General features: G+C 37.9%; 1 protein-coding gene across 1 annotated transcript in view; it reads right to left on the bottom strand.

Moving 5' to 3' along the window:
• borcs5 (BLOC-1 related complex subunit 5) overlaps positions 1 to 12,511 on the bottom strand; it is a 47,678-nt gene that overhangs the window by 7,453 nt on the left and 27,714 nt on the right. The gene's annotated exons all lie outside the window — the stretch shown is intronic.

Here is a 12,511-nt window from a genome sequence, read left to right as displayed (position 1 = left end):
TTGAAAAAAAGTCACATTTTTCTCTAAATACTGCAAAGAAATAATCTTGTTTAAATTAAATAAGCTTATGGAATGTTGTCGCATTTTTCTCCTACATACCCATCAATTGCAAAGCCTTTCAAATAAGAATGTGACAGAAACCACAACAATATACAGAAATCTTTAGGATATTTTTACTGGACTATCTTCACAAAGTGTCAGGCTAGTTGTGCTCACAGACGGTCACATGACTGCTGTGTACAATGCACACATTGGCCTATGAACTAAATGTGCACTCATGCCAGTTAACCAGTTCAAAAATCAGTTAATTGATTGCTATTGGCAAGTCTCCATTGAGCTAAAATTGCAGTTATTTTGCTCTATTTATTAAAATGTATTGCCTAGAATTAGAAAATATTCTAATTTGGCCCGAACACTTAATACACAATAACTGGTTGTACAAAAAACATAAGAATCTAATAATGGAGACAAGAGTTTCCATCTGAAAGTATGCTTTTAATGAGACATCTGTTCTGCATCTGGTATTGATCAGAATTTGCTCGATTCTAAACAAATTATATTTTTCTGGAACAAATACACTGGATGTTATTCTGAAGTAGCAGTAGCATTGAACAATGACTTTTGGCAGACAGAGCCAGAAGACCTTGGGGTTGATGAAGAGCAGTAGATTTATTCAGATTTTGTTTCAGGGTTTGAAGGCCACTAGGTCATTACACCAACATAAAACAGAATTATGAAGATGACAAATTTAATTCTGCTTCACATTTAGACCTGGGTTTTCCATCTTTTCTCCTCTTCATAGGCTTGGCAGAGTTTAGAAAAAAAAATTAATTTATCCCTTTACTCCAGGGTTTTTTGTATTTAGTGGGTCAATAGTTGATATATTCAGTACCCAGGGGCTTTAATGTTACAAGAGTTAATTAACCAATTTCAGAAACAGAAGTTCAGGGTTTCTGTAAGGGTGTTGATACAATAAAGTTTTCTATTAAACAATGCACAGATATTTTAAAGTGAATCTAACCTGTGAGTTTGGTAAGAGGGCCTCTCCTGACTCAATTTCCTGACCTAATAAATCAACAGTCACCCAGTGTGCCAAGTCCCTTATAGTTGGGGCTTAAAATAGTTCAGTTCAGAAGCGATTTCTCTGTTATTATCTTTGTTTGGTAAAAATGGGTATTTGCAGTAATTAAAAGAAATCTTTTGGCAAATTCTGTTACAAAATCCAACTAAATTGGTAATGAAATAGTAGAAACTGCATATTCAAAGCTGTCCATTGTCACTTGTGTTCCTACTAGTCCAGCTCTTCCCCCTCCCAACATGCCCATTCAGCATTGGCTAATGTGTGTCCACAAACAAAAACAAATTGTCACAAGTCTGTGCACAATACAGACTTTTGAAAGCCACATTCGTGAAGCAAATTGAATGGATAATGTTACAAAGTACATTGCCACCACAGTTTTGTCATAATAAAACTGTAAAGCTATTTGTTAAAATAGGTTTTAAGTTACTTTTGGTAAAATCTGAAAAATTCAAACCCTGATTCCTGCAGGTTTACTGGGCAAAAGGCACTGATCCCTAGTCCTTAGGATTCTCTGATGGTTTGGTGGCTAAACATCTGGATTCTACTTGGATGTCTCCAACTACTGATGAAGATTCTATTTGCTTAAATTGTTGCATGCATTCTATCATTGAAACACCATAATTCCCCCTAAAATCCTCGTCTCAGCTGCCTCCTACAATTGTGCAAGTTGTCCCTGAGCCAGCTTTGCTCCTCTTTGACTTTATACCAGTAAATAAACATCGCAGGGCAATCCACTCTAATTTTATGCTTCCAAAAGAAGGGTACGGCTTAAAGGAGATGTGCGGGGCAAGCTTTGTTTTTACACAGAGAGTGGTAGGTGCCTGGAATGTGCTACCAGAAGCAGTGGTAGAAGCAAACATTTAAGAGGCTTTTAGATAAATCAACAAGCAGGGAATGGATGGATATGGATAGGGATATGTGCAGGCAGAAGGGATTAGTTTGGCATCATTTTCAGCATAGACATTGTGGGCCGAGAGGCCTGTTCCTGTGCCCTACTGTTCTATGTTCTAAAATACAGCCTGCTCCTCAACTGCACCAGAGGTTACACACACTTAACAGAAAACAGAAAGAAAACAAATCATTTGCTACGAGGGCCACAGAGGATTGTACTACTCAATGACAATGAATGCCGAACAACAATGAGAAATACTAAACTTCCTTTTGATTAAGCCATCAAAGACAACCTATAAATCTCAATACAATAGAAGTCAATGCAAGAAACCAAGTCTGCACAGTTGTAACCTGGAAGTTAGTAATGACACAGAGCAAACTGTAGTTTATCTATCATACTTATATTTTATAATGCAGCCAGGATCAACAAATAAGCTTTCCATTCCATTTTCTCTATGGAGACTTCTTCAATGTTCTCAGTGTTTGTCCTTTATCTGCTCTGTAACATTTAAGTTTCTATACCACCATTTTGAGAAAAATAATGCAACTACCCAGTACTCAGCAGATAAAGGCAAAGTGCTGAAGGAAGCAGGCCAAGCAAGGTACAAAGTCAGCCCCTGGTTTCTCCAGTTAGCTCAGCTGATCTTGGGACAAAGGGTGGGAATAACTGTGTGATTCCATTCAGTCACTGGAAACACTGATGGGACAAGGACAGGATCAACGGTGGCTCTCCAAGAAACTTACAGCCTCCCACAGAATACTCGTGGGTACTAACAGTCTTCCAACACTCAAGGAACCACCCCTCTGAACAGAACTACATTGTACAGAAGAAAAAAATAATAAGGAAAAATAAACCATGTGCTAACTTGACATTACTTTCGCTCCCCTCCCCCCCCCCCCCCCCCCCCCCAACCAAGAAAACAATTAGTTCTCCAGTACTTGGTCATAGATTTCACCGCTGAAACATTTGTAGCATTCAAACCAATCAGGTATTCAAGCACAGCTCAGGATAAAGACCTTTGCCAAGTTAACACACAGCTTTAAAAATAAACTTGGACATATATTCTGGGACCAGCAAAATGGGAGTGAGGATCTCAGTACTCAAGCCGCTGAACATGATCAATTTCTGAACTGTTCCCACTGTATGCAATACATGTTTAAATGCAGATTAGGGTTCCTGCACTTGCCCTCTGCAGATATAAGAGGCAGCTGGTTGGATTCTGGCTAATTATTATTCTAAATGTTGAATGAATAACCTTTGGAAACTCAATTGGCATCATGAAGAACAGCCCTACTTGCAATTTTCAAAATGCGGGGCTCTTTTATCTGTGGTTGCCTGGAAACATCACATGAACGTTAAAATTAACCTCAAGACTTCGGGTTGATTAAGCAACTAACTGTTTTACATTTTTTTTAATAAATCCATAATCTCTGAAAGGTCAAAAATGCCATTTGTTTCTTCTCATTGCTGTCTCCCAGTAACCTAGATGTGTTTAAATTGATGCTGTTACAGAAATAAAACTGAGACAGTATTTTACAATCTATACAAGTTCATTATTATATCATTCATCTCAGCAAACACCAGTGAACTGCTTTCTAATTTATTCTAACTGCCAGACAGCTGATATAATATTTGAAAAAAAACAAAATGATTTTGATTAATTCTATGATTTACACATTCAGCTGTTTTTCTGAATAATCACTAAATGAAAATCAAATTAATTGACAACAATCTTCTCTGAAAAGAATTCTGGTGTCATTTTATTTGGGAGAAGGGCAGGGTGTGGTTGGAAAAAGGGTATATTTCATTAGAAGTCAAGTGGAAAAAAAAGTTAAAATTCTTGGACTGTAACTGTTTCACTCACCAAGCTCAGATTCCATTATATAACAAAGCTGGCCAGAAATCCGGTTTCCGCATTTTGCCTCAATAATACATAATTATGAACATCAGAAAAGCATCTCCTTTGGGACTTAGAATCATAAACAGGCTCTTCGTCACAATTCATCCATGCCGATTAAGATACCCGTTTAAGCTAGTCTAAGCAGCTCGTTCCATAAACGCACCACCCTCCTTGTGAAAATGTTGTCCCTCAGGTTCCTAGTAAATCTTTCCCCTTAAACCAGTGTGTAACACATAGCCATCATCTGTACCAACTCTCCAACTAAGAATACCAATTTAGCATCAAAATGTTATAGGTTACATATTGCTGAATTACATACACTGCAAACCAGATTTAGAAAAGCAACTAATCAGCAGTGCTGACCATGTGATGCTACCAACAACTACACATTAGAATTCAGTCTAAATTACCCCAAATTCCTTGCAAATGTACATAAAGGATACTCAGAATTGCAATACAGTTGGCTCTGATATATTTAAATGGACATCCATGGCTCAACAAAGAAAATATTGGATGATTCATTAGGCTGTGCAGTTACTCCAAAATAACACATTTTTCTCCATATATACATAGAAACAGATAAAATTCATTTCATATAACTAGATACAAAAATGTGAAAACTTTCAAAATGTAAGATTTGCTGGTGACGTGGTTGCTTTAAAAGTCAATCATTTCTGCTCTTCTTCGAAATGAACCAATGATAATTAAATATTTTAGGTGTAACCATAATATTGAGTTGCATGAGCCAACAACACACAAAGTAATCTGATAAATACAAATTTTAAAAATATTAGAAGAAATGTAAATGAAGAAAAACAAACAAAGTAAAATATAAACTAAGAAAGGGAAAATTTAAATATCTAATTCATAGACTCTTAAATGGAGTGGAAACCAGGGGAAAAAAAATGTTATCTTATAAATATTGGTATGGTCCTTTGCCTGTTCATGTTGTCACTTCATAGTTCAGCAAGGGGAAAATGTGTTCCCATTAAATTAATGTTATCACAGAAATTATGAGATATTATTACAAAGTCTCTATATTTCCAATTTTAAGCAAACAGCTACAGACCCTCCAGAACCCCAGATGACAAAACTTGTGATTTCCAAGCTAAAATAATGGATAAGGTAATCAACTTAGCCTGTGCAAGCTGTCTCTGATTAGAAAATATATCAATGTGTTCAAGGAAGAAAATGAAATAGCTGAGACACAGATTTGCAGTGCAGCTAGAGGTACCCCAAAACAACAGGGGGTTAACAAAAGGGTAAGGAGGTTAGAAGTGGGGGAGAGGCAGAAGCCAGAAGCAGCAAACCAGTAAAGCAGACATTTTCATTTCTCATGCATACATGTAGTTTTGCCACAGCAGTCCATTATCCCCTATGGAGAGGTTTCCCAACATCCAGAATCAGAAAAAAAATGTTCCCACACACTGATGGCTCTGGCAGAAGAACTGTTGGACACTCAGAACATTTTGAAAAAAAAAGCAAGATTGGAAGAAAAATAGATAACAATTATTTCAGTGCCCCATTTTAAATCTCATAGGATTACACAATTGTCACTGCGCAACCATCAATGGGCTTTGAGAAAAAACATGGAAAACACAAATTTCAAATCCGAGTAGCTGGTGCAAATACCTTAGTCTTATACAGGCACAGGGAGGGTGTTAACTTGGAAGTCAATAAATTAACAGTAAAAAGGACAATAAATTTGATCAGGAGTGGAAAATCTCAGAGAACTATATTACAGAATGGAGGATCCTTGGGTCACATAAAAGACCATGCAACACTGGTGTCATTTATCTTTACAAGCTTACATTACAGATCCAATTAATCTTAAGGGCCACAAAATGTTAGAATCGTCTCCATAAAAGATGCAAGTACAATAAAATTCCACTTATACACTGTGTAATATTTGCCCCTTAACTATACTGATACCAATCCAGAATGGAATATTTTAAGATAATACGCAGATCCACTTATTTACTTTTTTGTATACATTGATCTAGTAAGTGATCAAAATTATTGCAAAATAATCATTGTTTAAAAGTACCATGCAAGGGTAATTGGGGCATTGTTTCTACTATTTTTCAGTTAACAATACGACTTACTATCACACAAGTACTAATTAAACATTCAGTGAAACCCATAAGACAGATAAAGAGGTAGAAGTTCATTCTTAATTGCTTCCTATGACATCAATGGAACAGAACGTCAGAAGTGGCAAAAGTAATTTGGTACAAGCAACCAAGGCTGAATTTATATTCAGCTGTCCCTCCATTTTGTGAGAAAACCTTTATTAATTAATAAACCACATTAACATCACCTTCTGTACTACTTCTAATTCTGTAAAGTGAGAGATAGGAGGGAAAATAAGGGAAGATGGGAAGGAAGCAAGAGGAAGCAAACAAAATAATTAAACACTGGAAGCAGAAAGAATGAAAAAATACCATCCAAATCACGTGATACACACTGTACGACAAATGAAATGGCTTGCATCAGGCATCAGAAAGTTATGAAGGCCATCCAAAGATATGATGGTTGGTTTCATGACTTTAATACATGCTTTAGTTGGAGCAGTTCTACCTCAATTTTTTAACTTTCTAGACATGCTTATAGTTTTGTTTTACTTAAATTTTACCAATGTAGTCAGGAGTTTTATGGTGGTGCAAAAAAATTATGGATCCAGAGGAATGTGAATCACAAAATGATGCTGCTCATTGCTCACCCTCAACAAAGCTGTCCTCAAAAATCTAGTCACCCCTGTGGTTTGGGTCTTCCACTTTTCCACTGTTGGCTACTTTCAGGCATGGGTTCAATGGAATTTCTGCCACGCTGTGATATCATTCTGCTGGCCGAGCAACAATCACGTTGAAGAAACCTCATTGTACAGCTTCTAATTAACTTTACAAACATTCTACAGAGAACAAAATAAACACTGAAAATGTAAGAAAGATTAAGGTAGGAGCTAGAATACCATAAATGAACTTTTTATTTAAAAACTTGTTGAAATCTACTATATATTGAAATGTTTATGTGAGTGCCACAAAAAATATATACAACTAATTTGTTTTAGGGAGAATGTCATTAAGAATTCAAAGACCACATGGAACAAAGTGTGACATTTCAGGATATTTAACCAAGAGACTACTTCATAAATACCTTAGATTTTCGTTGATTTCCCTTGTTTGTAGTAGAGAAAGCTACCCCATAAAACAGCCCATGGAGGAGGAGTAAATTACTGACACCAACCTCAGGATCTCCATGTTAATCTAATGGTAATTAGGAGTGTGAAACATTTCATGGATTTGGGAACATTCATCTATTACTGCATCCCTCAAGCTAACGTATTACTCAATGTATTGGAAACAGCTAGAGTTTGAAACATCTGCAAATATCTTTATATATTGTGTAATGCTTGGCACAGAGCTTAGATCTGCAACACAAACAAGCTTTATAGCTTCTTAGGTCGTCACAGTCCATCATTCAAAACAAAACACAATTTCTCAACTGGCAAAAAGAAATCGAATCAGCTTCAAGTTATGCACATTTGCAGACACAACTTTAGCTTTACTTCATAGTTCAATTGGAGATCCATGTTCTAAAATAAATCTTAAGAATGTTAAAAGTAAACAAAATCAAAAGCCTGACCACCCAGCAAAAATAAAATCAGTCTCCCTAGCTAACAGCAAATCTGCAAGAGAGATCTCCTTCTCCTTTACTATTTTGCCTTCATTCCCTAGTTTTGCTCTTTTACCATTGCTTTCTTGTTCTCCCTCTTCCTTTCCTCTCCGGGCTTGCTTTTCACTCTACATCACTTTGATTTTTCTCCTGCTGTTTCTTCTTCTACCACTGTTGTACTTTCATAAAATCGTTTGGAGGGGGCGGCCAGTTCTTTTAAAAAGCAACCCTGCTGGCCCCAAGTTCCTGCTTTTTCCCCATAGCCCTGAAAATGTTTCCTCTTTAAATCTTTATTCTGTTCCCTGTTAAATGTCATTAGCCAAGAAGTTACAGTCAGCAAACATTGGGCATTCATAATTAACCTTGAAGAAATTTCCCCACAAAGATCAAGTGACCACCATGAAGAGAACTGTTGTGTTGCATGTTCTCAAACAATCAATTCAAAGGGATTCCTGGCATCCAGCTGTGATGTCATCAAACTGGCTGACTAACCATGTTGAAGAATTCTCAGATAGCAAACTAGGAAGGAAAGAAGTATAATCTTTACTTATTGTTTAAAGTGTTGCTATACAAACGTTGTAGCATGTATGATTAAAATACAAGCTAAACTATCAAAAATAGACATGTTAAAAGGAAAAAACTTTATTTTTAAGAAGTCATTTGGGCTGGACCCAGCTGGCCTAGTCCCCTATTCATTTCTTATTCAGTGGGTAAAAGAGTTTGCTGTGCAGTTATATATAAATAAAGTCTCATTTTGACTTCATGCAACAAATACTTTCAGGGCATTTTACAGAAAGACAAGTTAGTTGAAACTTTAAGTCCACAATGATCTCTAAGTGTTGGAGGGGACTGGAAATAGCACATTCTACAGAGGAGGCTGAGCCAATGACAACAGCTTTGACATTTCAACATTACTGAGTGAAATCCTGAAGGTGCTGTCAGTTTTATGGTGTAATGACACTGAACAATAGTTTCACCATCATTACCACTGGAAAATTCAGCCTAATATTGAACCTACTTTCACTACCCTTTTAACTGTACATCGCAGATCAAAACTCGTTGCACAGACGTTTTTCTTCTTTATGTTGCTTCTGGGTCTTTCCCAATTTACCTTAATTCTGTGCCCTCTGATTATTGATCTTGTGCCTCTGGAAACAATTTGTCCTATTTTATCAAAACCATTCACGATTTTGATCACCTTATCAAATCTCCCCTTAATCTTTTTTTGTTCAAGAGAGCAACTGTAGTTTCATATAACTGAAGTCTTTCATTGCTGGTACCAGTCCAGTAAACATCATCTGCATCTTTTCCAAAGCCTTTACATCTTTCATAAAATGGGATTTTCAGAATTGGCCACAATAGTCTATCCGGGGCCTAATCAATGCTTCATTAACAGTTAGCATAACCTGCTTATGTTTACAATCCTTCACTCATCTGCATTCTTTGCAATTGTACTGTGTATACTCAAGTCAAGGTCATTAATACATTTCAAAAACAGAGAAGGTCTCAATACCAATCTCTGGAGGAAAGGTGGGGGGAGAAACAGGACACAACTGTACTTTTCATTCTGATCTAAAAAATATATTATTGCCTCTCAGCTTAATGCCTCTCAGCACAGAACTACTGTTCTCTTTATCCTGTTGGGATCTTCAATTTATTTAGGACTACTATGTAGTACTTTATCAAATATCTTTTGAAGGTCCAGATACACAGCCTCAACCGCAGCACCCTCACCAACCTTTCTTTACTTCAAAGGTAGGTCTACATGGATCATCTTTAACAAACCCATGCTGGCTTTCACTTATCAACTCATTTTTTCCTAAATGCTTGTTAAGTTTCTTCATCATCTCTGAAAGTATCCACATCATATCTATTAATAAACAGGTTATTTAACATGTGCATTGGACTGATGGTTCTCCGGCGCACCAAAGTCGGACAGAAAATTCTGCCCAGTGCCTTCAAAACTTTCATCCTTGCTTCCCTGGAGAAACAAGGATGTAATTGCCTGAGAACCTATTCTACTACCGAACTCTCTTTTGGTCCATAATCATCCCCACTCTTCCTCTGACTGCAACTTTATTATTTATATTGCTTATGTAAGACATTGTTTTTTTTCCATGTTACCTACAGATTTATTCTTGTACACATGTACAAAGAAAACAGAATCATTATGGCACAGGGGACCACTTATTCTATTATGTCTGTGCCCACCCCTTAAAGAGCAGTCCAGTCAGTCTAATGTCTTCTGAAATTCCCTATAAACAACATCTATTCCATTCCCTTCATCAATCCTCACTGTTACCTACTCAAAAAAATGTAATTAGATTAGTCCAACACTACTTGCCTTTAAGGTTCCATTCCCTTCCATCAATTCAAATTTCAAGTGTCTGTTTTTTATCTGATTGTTTTTAAAATGCCTCTTTACCACTGGCCTGCAGCTACCAAAAATGATTTGCCCGTTGGAACAAGGTTGTCACACCTGCCATTTTCCAGTTCTCTGGCAGCACTACCTGGAAGGCAGTGGCACAGCTACTAGAGCTGCTGCCTCATAGCTCCAGGGACTCAGGTTTAATTCTGACCTCAGGTAGTACTGTCTGTGTGGAATTTGCATGTTATCCCCATTTCCTCCCACATCCCAAACACATGTGGGTTAGTGGGTTAACTGACCACTCCAAATGCCTAATGCCTCCAGTGTGTAGATGAGTGAGTGAGTGAGTGAGTGTGTATGTGTGTGTGGGGGGGGGGGGGGGGGGGGGTGGTTTAGAATTGGTGGGAATGTGGGGAGATTGATGTGGTGGGAATATGATTGGTGTAAATGGGTGCTTGATGGTTGGCATGGACTCAGTGGGCCGAAGGGCCTGCTTCTGTGCTGTATAACTCCATTATTCTACGATCACTGCATCAAAGGAGGAATGGAAGATTATTACAAGCTGGAAGTGAACTGTGTGCTCCACACTGATCGCCAAGGTTCTACACAGCACAGTGACTATCCAACTGTAAATGGGTAGTCCCACCCTTAAATTTCTCTTTAGTTTCGCTCGAGGCCTAAGGCCAGGAGGGTCACAGCACTTTATCAGTACCTCACTAGGCATGGATGTATCTTCTGCCATTCAGCAGACCCAGTGTACTGACCAGGCAAATGAAGGAGGCAATCAGCAAACACCTGTAAACACCAGCAACTTTTAAAGAGGAAAGGCTGTTAAGCATCTGGCAGTTACAGCAGTAACTGCCAAGTGGGCCTTCAGAAGATCCAGCATATTTACCTTAGGCCTGGACAACCTCTCATTAACCTCCTCATCAATTTTCACCCTTTCCATTATAACTGTTACCTCTGCTGAGATTGCATGGTAAAGAAAGATACAAAGTACTCAAAAGTATTCCAACCATGCCTTCCACCTCTATGCATAGTTTACCCTCTTGGTCCCTAATCAATCCCACCCCTCCTCCTGCTTATTATTTACATCCCCCAAAGACCTCTGGGTTTCCCACCTTGTATTAACTGTTCTCATCCCTCTCCTTGCCAGGCTCTCATTTTCACCTTCCCTCCCAGCTTTCTATATTCAACCTGTTTGTCAGTGACATTTGCTATAAACCCCCTTATTTTGATTCATCATCTTCTCTATCATCATCTAAGGAGCTCTGGTTCTGGTTTGGCTCTCCTATTTCACCTTTGTTATTTGGTAGCCCAAAGAATACCCTCAGAAACACGATTCTTAGTTCTAACCAAATGGATTCTGTTATTGCTTCAAGGACATCTCTCTCTAACACCATGTCATTTCAATCAGTACTGCCACCCTGCCTATCATCTTTTCTGAGCACATTGTATTCAGGGATATGAAGGGCCCAGCCCTGCTTTTTCTTGTGTCATGTTTCATTTACTGCCATTACAAGATATAACCACACACCTATTTGTGCCTGCAGCTCATCAGCCTTAGCACATTTCATGTATTTACACAAATATAATCCACACTGATCTGTCTTTTATCAGTTCCTTCATTTAGTTTAATTTCTTCCTTCTGTTTTTTTGCCTATTTTTATCCTTTCAACAGCTTCTTTTTACTTCGCAAATGAAAAATGGGTCCTGAACTTTCAAAAGGAATGTGAAGAAGGACTCAAGAGAAAACAGGGTAGAGTAATACACAAAAGAGACTGTGGGTGCTGAAAATCTGGAGCAACCAACAAAGGCGCTGGAGGAACTCAGCGGGTCAGGCAGCACCTATAGAGGGAAATGGACAGTTGAGCTTCAGTCACCAGTCCATAGTTCCTCCAGAGTTGAATGAAGGATAAGAGGTGTCTGACTGGGAACGGGTGAAGAGAACTGGACTTTCGGTTGAGGACAGGAAAGTGGTGGCATAAATTTAAAAGAAGTAATAAATTTAGAAGCCAGCCCCTGCTAAACCTTGACCCAGATTATGACAGGAGATACTTGGACAGGTTCACACATTAGTTCACAAAGGTGGCTTGGGCACCCCTGTTAGGGATCTGACCCCAGCCCAGATCCAGTACTAAGATTAAACTACACGAGGTCTCTCATTAAATTAGTTGGAGTAGGTATGACTGCAAGTGATTGACAAAGAATTACAAATTTCTATAAAGCAACCTACAAAAAGATTCAATATTTGCCGGCAAAAAACATGGCAGACTCATCTAGTAAAAACTGCCTCACTGACATTTCTATTAGGGCAAATTCCTATTTTCATCAAAACTAAATTAGTAATATTTGATGCTCAGACAAAAAGCAATCAATTCTACTTCATTTACTTATTATTCGTGTTAATATCCCTGGAGAATTTAAAACACTTTGTGCCAAAACAATGAGGAGCAAAAGCATCATACTCATATAAACACCAAAACACACAAATTTACTTAGTTTGCCAAAATCCAACTCAGCTCATAGAAGACAAGTGTGGAAATTATTCTACCCTGACATTTACAAAATAAAAACAGAGGAAGCCACAGAGAG

This window comes from Pristis pectinata, chromosome 15 (assembly GCF_009764475.1).
Source record: "Pristis pectinata isolate sPriPec2 chromosome 15, sPriPec2.1.pri, whole genome shotgun sequence".
Classification (NCBI taxonomy): domain Eukaryota; kingdom Metazoa; phylum Chordata; class Chondrichthyes; order Rhinopristiformes; family Pristidae; genus Pristis; species Pristis pectinata.
This window is presented reverse-complemented; position numbering and strand designations above follow the sequence as displayed.